Source organism: Bufo gargarizans, chromosome 3 (assembly GCF_014858855.1).
Source record: "Bufo gargarizans isolate SCDJY-AF-19 chromosome 3, ASM1485885v1, whole genome shotgun sequence".
NCBI lineage: Eukaryota > Metazoa > Chordata > Amphibia > Anura > Bufonidae > Bufo > Bufo gargarizans.
The window spans coordinates 9,679,348-9,687,958 of NC_058082.1; positions in this window are offsets into that span (position 1 = coordinate 9,679,348).

The window sequence follows — 8,611 nt, forward strand, 5'->3', positions numbered from 1 at the left end:
TTGAGGGGCCGCTGGGGGCGCACCTAAAACAGGAGGTGAGGGATCGGATTTGGAAGGGGGAGTATGTGGAGATTTTTTCTCTGCTCCCCCTTGAGAAGTTTAATCTTGATAGGGTAAGGAAGGACGAGGGTAAAAGAGAGGAGGAGAAAAAGCAGAGACATTGGTTAATACTGCGCACGTTTGCGAACTGGCTGCAGGCGTTTGCGATCCTGGCCAGTGTTATAGGGGAAAAGGAGCCGGAATGTTGTTCCGCTCTTTTTTGTTACTTGGACGCGATAGGGGAGGCCCATCGGGTGTATGGGGGGCTGGCTTGGCTGCGCTACGATGAGCAGTTCTGGCAGCGCAAGGCGGTGCGGCAAGGGATCCGGTGGGACCACAAAGACATTGCGTTGTGGTTGAAAGTAACGGCGCCGGTTAGGGTGGGACAGTCCTTTCGGGGGGAGGTGGGGGGAGGAGGCCAGTCAGGTTTTGCCACAGCATCCGCAAAGGGGCTGTGCTTCCTGTTTAATGAGGGGGGATGCAAGTTCGGGGCAAAGTGCAAGTTTAAGCACGAGTGCTCAACGTGCGGGGGGGGCTCATGGAGCGGCGAGATGTTTTAAAGGGGGGAAGCAAGGGGGGGGGGATAACTCTGGAAAAGGGGGAGACGCCGGTGCAGCTGGCAAGGATGGTTCCGTACCTCGATAGGTATCCGGATAGGGGGGCGGCGGAGCTGTTGAAGGAGGGGTTTGCGTCGGGTTTTCGGATTCCGTTTGTTCCGTCCGATGCTGTGTTGGTTAGAAAGAACTTGCGGTCGGCAATGGAGCACCCGGGGGTGGTCACGGAGAAATTGGAGAAGGAGGTTAGGTTAGGCAGGATGGCGGGCCCGTTTTTGGAACCACCTTTAGCGGCTTCGCGTTTGTCGCCCTTGGGGGTAGTTCCAAAGAAGGAAGTTAATAAATTCCGGCTGATTCACCATTTGTCCTTCCCTAAGGGAACGTCGTTCAATGATGGTATCGACCCGGCGATGTGTTCCGTGGTCTATACATCGTTTGATGCGGCAGTGGCATTGGTGAAGAGGTGTGGGCGGGGAGCTCTAATGGCGAAAACCGACATTGAGGCAGCGTTTAGACTTTTGCCAGTACATCCTGATAGCCTGCATCTGTTGGGGTGTTTTTGGAAAGGTTTTTTTTTCGTAGACCGTTGTTTACCGATGGGGTGCTCCTTATCGTGCGCATACTTTGAGGCGTTGAGTTCTTTTTTGGAATGGGCTGTGCGGGACGCGTCGGGGTGTGAATCTGTCATTCACTATCTGGACAATTTCCTTTGTGTGGGTCCGGCCCAGTCTCGGGTGTGTTCAGTTTTGTTGAACACGTTGTTTACATTGTTTGAGGCGTTTGGGGTTCCGTTGGCGGGGGAGAAAACGGTGGGTCCAGCTACGGAATTGAGCTTCTTAGGGATAGTAATCGATTCTGGGAGGATGGAGTGTAGGCTGCCATTGGACAAGGTGGAGGACCTTAGGCAGGAAGTGGCAAGGGCGGGGAGGTTGTCAAAAATCAAATTGAGGGAATTGCAGTCTCTTCTGGGGAAGCTTAATTTTGCATGTCGGGTAATGCCTATGGGGAGGATTTTCTGTAGGAGGCTGGCGGGTGCCACGGGAGGGGTTCGGGCTCCTCATCATTTTGTTAGGTTGGGGCGGGAGTTGAAGGCTGACCTGAGGGTGTGGGGTAGGTTTTTGGAACAGTATAATGGACATTCCTTGTTCATGGAGGATGTTAGCTCGTTTGATTTTAAATTGTTTTCTGATGCGGCGGGGGGTTGTGGGTATGGGGTCTATTTGGGTGGCCAGTGGTGCGCGGGTACGTGGCCGGACAGTTGCGTCGTTAGGGGATGGGTGCGCAACCTAGCGTTATTGGAGCTGTTTCCGGTTGTGGTGGCGGTGATGTTGTGGGGGGGACCTTTTTCGTAACAGGTCGGTTCGGTTCCACTGCGACAATTTGGGGGTCGTGCAAGCAATTAATAGTTTGTCGGCTTCGTCACCATTGGTTGTGCGGCTTCTACAGAAGTTGGTGCTGGAATGCCTGCTGCTTAATGCATGGGTTGTGGCGGTTCATGTGCCCGGGGTGGATAACTGTATTGCTGATGCCCTCTCTCGTTCGCAGTGGGACCGTTTCCGCCAGCTGGCTCCTGGTACAGCGGAGGTGGGATTGGAGTGTCCGGCGGGGATTTGGGAAATCCTGGAGCAGCAGTGATGGGCTTGATCCGCTCATCCTTGGCGCCTGAGACGTGGGATAAGTATGCAGGAGCTTGGCGGGTGTGGGAAGAGTGGAAGGTGAGGTTGGGTGTGGAGGACAGGGAGGATTTGGAGATTCCCCTCTTGTTGTTTATTGGGCACTGTAGGGAGGATGGATGGTCTGTAACCAAGATTAATGGTTGGATCGCGGGAGTGGCTTTTGGGTTTCGTGTGCGGGGCATGGTCGACATTACGAAGGCTTTCTTGGTGAGGAGGGCATTAAAGGGGTGGCGTAGGGTAGGTACGGGGAAGGATTCTCGTCGCCCGGTGTCGTTTTTTATGTTGTTGCAGTTAGGTAGGACGTTGGCGGAGGTGTGCACATCGCTGTGGGAGGTTCATTTGTTCCGCTTGGCGTTTTCGCTGGCGTTTTTCGGAGCATTGAGATTGGGAGAGCTTGTCTGCCCGGCGACGGATAGGTTGGGGGGACTGTTGCGTGACGATGTGGACGTTTTTCCGGATCGGATGGAGCTAGTGTTGCGGCGGACCAAGACCGATGTGGAGGGTAGAGGTAGGCGGGTGTTGTTATTTAGTGTCCCGGATTGTGAGATGTGTCCTGTGCGTTGCTTGCGAGATTACGGTGGTGAATGGGGTAGGGTGGTGACTCCCCTGTTGGTGCATGCTGACGGTTCCTTTTTGTCAAGGTTCCAGTTTACGGCAGTGTTCAGACGGTGCTTAGTTCAGTTGGGTTTGGGGGATGTGGGATATGCTAGCCATTCTTTCCGGATAAGGGCGGCAACAGAGGCTGCAAGATGGGGTTTGGGGGAGGAGGTCATCAAGAAGATCGGGAGGTGGGAATCGGTGCGGTTCAGGTCTTATGTGCACCTGGAGGGGCTTTGGGGGTGGTGACTTTGTCGTGCAGTAATCTTCGTGTTGGGTGTGGGGGAGGTGGCTAATTGATTGTGGCTCTGTTATGTTTTTGTTTTTCATTACAGGTTCCGGTCCGGTGTTGGTTTGGGTGCTAGGGCACTCCTACGTTTTCTAGGGAGCACTCCGGGCGGCAGTTCGACCTGACGGTCAGCAGCTCGGTTTTGCGCGGGAAGCGGCGGTGGTAAGGTGGATTGGAAGGCGGGGCATGATGTGGAAAGGAATGTTGCCGGAATTCCACCGGTTTGTAAAGCAGGATAGGGCTCCGGACGTACTTGTATTGCACGTGGGGGGCAATGATCTTTGTGCACGTCCTTCACGGGAGTTGGCGAGGGATGTTAAATTTGATCTGCTCAGATTGTGGTCCCTCTACCCAGGCATGGTGACGGTCTGGTCGGACATGGTGCCGCGGATGGCTTGGAGGGGGACGCGCTCAGTTGAGGGTGTGAACAAGGCGCGGGTGAAGGCTAATAGGTCAATAGGCAGGTTTATGGTCCGGAATGGGGGTCAGGCACCGGGAGCTGAAGAAGGGTGTTGGCGGTTATTGGCGCAGTGATGGTGTTCACCTGAATGCGCTAGGAATAGACATGTGGTGTTTGGCTTTACAGGAAGGCATGGAGGTTGCGATGCGGGTGTGGAGGGACGCCAAGGCTTAAGGGGTCAAGCCTAGGCTTCTGTGGCGGTGGGAGGTCCTTGGAGTTGGTGGGTTTATCAGAGGACGAGGATGGGAGGGCACCACGGTGGGGGCTGGACTCCCATGGTTGCTTGGCCGCTGTGGCGGGAATTGTTGGGGTGTGTCAACCGTGGTGCTTCCGAGCTAAGGTGCAACGGCTGGAGGTAAGGTCGGCCACCCCGGCATGGTTTCCAAGGTTTTCGGGCTTCAAGGACCTCCCCCTGGGTTAGGTTAATGTGGGGTTAATTTTATATGTATGTTTGTTTAATAAAAGGCTGCTGTGGCCAATTTATTCCATCCAGGTGTCGGTGTTTTTATTTGGAGGGAAGAAGGTTGGAGTGGGAAGCAGAGGCAGGATGGTGTGTGGAGGGCAGCCTGTGAAAGAAAGGGGGTCGAGTGGGTATAGCCAGTACCCTGTCAAGAGGATTTTGAGAGATTTAGGCCCATGTCACCCAGGCACAGCAGGGGTTCATTCACAGGCAAAAGAGGTTTCATGTCACTCAGCAATAGAACAGAGGATTTTGAGAGATTTAGGCCCCTGTGACCCAGGCACAGCAGGGGTTCATTCATGGCAAAAGGGGTTCATGTCACCCAGCAATAAAACAGAGGATTTTCAGAGATTTAGGCCCCTGTCACCCAGGCACAGCAGGGGATCATTCATGGCAAAAGGGGGTTCTTGTCACCCAGCAATAGATCAGAGGATTTTAAAAGATTTAGGCCCCTGTCACCCAGGCCCAGCAGGGGTTCATTCACGGCAAAAGGGGGTTCATGTCACCCAGCAATAGAACAGAGGATTTTGAGAGATTTAGGCCCCTGTCACCCAGGCACAGCAGGGGTTCGTTCACGGCAAAAGGGGGTTCATGTCACCCAGCAATAGAACATAGGATTTTGAGAGATTTAGGCCCTTGTCACCCAGGCACAGCAGGTGTTTATTCACGGCAAAAGGGGGTTCATGTCACCCAGCAATAGAACAGAGGATTTTGAGAGATTTAGGCCCCTGTCACCCAGGCACAGCAGGGGTTCATTCACCGCAAAAGGGGGTTTATGTCACCCAGCAATAGAACAGAGGATTTTGAGAGATTTAGGCCTCTGTCACCCAGGCATAGCAGGGGATCATTCACGGCAAAAGGGGGTTCATGTCACCCAGCAATAGATCAGAGGATTTTGAGAGATTTAGGCCCCTGTCACCCAGGCATAGCAGGGGTTCATTCACAGGAAAAGTGGGTTCATGTCACCCAGCAATAGATCAGAGGATTTTGGGAGATTTAGACCCCTGTCACCTATACACAGCAGGGGTTCATTCACGGCAAAAGGGGGTTCACGTCACCCAGCAATAGAACAGAGGATTTTGAGAGATTTAGGCCCCTGTCAGCCAGGCACAGCAGGGGTTTATTGACGGCAAAAGGGGGTTCATGTCACCCAGCAATAGAACAGAGGATTTTGAGAGATTTAGGCCCCTGTCACCCAGGCACAGCAGGGGTTAATACACGGCAAAAGGGGGTTCAGGTCACCCAGCAATAGAACAGAGGATTTTGAGAAATTTAGGCCCCTGTCACCCAGGCACAGCAGGGAATCATTCACGGCAAAAGGGGTTCATGTCACCCAGCAATAGAACAGAGGATTTTGGGAGATTTTGGCCCCTGTCACCCAGGCACAGCAGGGGTTCATTCACGGCAAAAGTGGGTTCTTGTCACCCAGCAATAGAACAGAGGATTTTCAGGGATTTAGGCCCCTGTCACCCAGGCACAGCAGGGGTTAATACACGGCAAAAGTGGGTTCATGTCACCCAGCAATAGAACAGAGGATTTTGAAAGATTTAGGCCCCTGTCACCCAGGCACAGCAGGGGATCATTCAGTTCAAAAGGGGGTGCTGGCGGTGCATCTTACGATCACACTCCAGTGACGGAATTAAGGACGGTACGTTGTCCTTGTAATGGGGATCCAGCAGCGTGGCCACCCAGTAATCAGCACAAGTTAGAATGTGGGCAACTCAGCGGGCATTGCGGAGACACTGCAGCATGTAATCGCTCATGTGTGCCAGGCTGCCCAAAGGCAACGAAAAGCTGTCCACTGTGGGAGGTGTATCGTCTGTGTCCTCTGTATCCCCCCATCCACACACCAGTGATGGCCATGAGCTGGTCTGGGTGCCACCCTGCTGTGAACATGGTTTCTTCTCCTACATCTTCTCATCCTCATCCTCCAGAACTGTGCCCTGGCTGGACAATTGTGTACCTTGGGTTTGTGGGTGCAGGAACCCACCCTCGGAGCCACTAGTGAATGAGTGGCCGGAAACCCTACACAATGATCCCTCTTCCTCCTCCTCCTCCTGTGCCACATCCTCTTTTATCATCACCAGGAGAGTTTTTTTAAGGAGGCATAGAAGTGGGATAGTAACGCTGAGAAAGCTCTCGCAAGGAGGTGGTGAAGTGGTGTTGTTCCGCCAAGCAACTCACCCGTGCGTGCTGCAGCTGAAACTCCACTGTCCAATCCGGACAGTCGGCACCGGCTTCATTGCGCGCTCCCTTCTTCCTGTTGCGTCTCGGCGTCGTTGTGCGCCTGCGCAGCCTAGGGAAACGTCATATCCAGTGCCTAACAGGAAATGACGAGGCACGCCGCACCGCCACCCGCACGGGGAGGAGACTCAAGGGAGGGTAGGCCTGGCTCTGCAGCGAAACGGAACACTGGGCGGTGGGCCCCGGGCCCCGGGCTGGCCGCCCGGGTTATTATACAGGCAGGCGGAGCGCCAGCACACACAGTACTACTGCAGGGCGGGGCCAGGGGTCCACAGGCAGCCGGGCCCCCTGGAGTGCCGGGCCCGGTTGCAACTGCGACCCCTGTATGTATGCCCCTAACCCTGCCTCACACCATAAAACCATCAACATCACGGGCACCTCATCCACCATCAGGCAGGAAGATCCAAAGAACCATAGTGCCCTGAAGAGAAAAAACAATGCACCCTTCCCATCAGCAGCAGCTGTGATGCAGGGACATTATTGCACCTGCTGGGCTGAGGAGGAGAGTGCAGGGGCAGGTAGGCACCTAGGGGGCATGACCAGTGGCCTACCTGCAATAGAATAGGGTGTGCACAGAACTTGCACGTATGAAAAGACTGCATTTTAATGCAGCCACCACTAGGGGGAGCTCAATGCAAAGAAATTATTACAGCTTCCATTGCAGTTGTATTCATTCCTATTCACTGAGCTCCCCCTAGTGGTGGCTGCAGGCAATAGAAGAGAAGCCAGAGATTTATCAATTTACCAGCTTTCTGGTGTAAACACATTGAGAAATATGGTGTTCAGAACGAGCACCATATATTTGAAACACCTGTTCCACTTTTTCCAACATAAAAGTCGGATGAAGTGGGTGTGGCCAAAGGCAACTTTTTTTATTACAATTCGAGCGTAGGCAGTCTCGACTAGCCAGGGGAGGGTTGTTGCAGGGAAGTTATGGAGAGCGTCTAGTAGGTATGAGGTGTCTTATAGGCCATGTTTATTTGCATATTTTTTCACCAGAGTCCCAGAGGAGCATATCTTGTCCTATAAGACTGTTCATGCTTATTAGGTGCCCCCCTCCCCCGCCCCCCGAATACTAAAAGCAACACCTATATAATTCTGCCACCTAGTAACCAATTGTATTATCACTGTTAGATAATACGTGTGGGTAAAAAGGACCTTTATGAACATCTAACCAATTAATTCACGTCATTTAGCTGTATGGAGCACAATGAGAGCACATGGCTGGAAGAGCATAAATAGCAGTGCTCTGCAGACCTCATGACCAGGAGCGGCAGTGTCTGAGACTGGGAAGCTGATGCTGAAAACCAGCAATATTCCTGCATGTAGTTAGTAGCAGTGGAGACGGTACTGGTCATAATGGTCCAACAACTCATGGCATAGATAGGATCACATAGCAGCTGAGTATCGTGGAGGGGTAAAAGGAAGCCACCTACAGTAGTCTGTGCATCCTGGAATCAGCCAAGGCCTGTGACCCAGTGCATGCCTATGTGCACTCCCACTGTCCCGGCCACCAGAGAGGCCTTTGCTGTCTCCTATATTGTGCAAGCATGACCACAACTGATGGATTGCAGGGTGGTCGTAACCATGGAAATGATCAGTGTATAATGTGATGGAAAAATGAATCAAGCCAGTAAAGGAAGCAATATGGAGAATCACAATACATTAGTAAGTGCCTTGTAATAAATGCTGATTGCTGAAGTGAGACATCCCCTTTAACTCTCAATGGTGGCTGGTGCTCCTACTTGTAGTCTCTCAATGGAAGCTTCTGTGCATGCTCCACTTACCACCGGCCTGACCAACTCACACATCTTTTTATTACATTGAGCAGCACTGGATGTCTTTCCCATATGCCCAAGTTTATGTAAATAAGTTTACATGACAAAACAGTATAGAAAGGTTATTGACTATAATATTATTACAATTAGAAAACTGAAAATATTTATGCAGCATTCCTAAGCAGTGAGAGAAGAGTTAGCTGGCATCCAAAAAAAAATATTCAATTTTTTTCACCCTAACGATAATGATCTAGGTGCGCAGGTCCCCCAAGCCATCCAACACAAATCAAGCAACTTTGAGGCTTACTGGCTCTCAGTCAGATGAGAGTTGGTCTTGAATGTCTCATTGCACACAAGGCTGCCATTGTAAGGTATGCTGACTACCTGTCTCATGGATATGTTGTTGGCTTGCACATACCCGGCTTTTGGCATATAGCCTTTGTGTAATTGCTATAGTTAATGAAATTGCTTGTGCAATATGTGCATATTACATTGCTGATTTTTGCGTATTCAA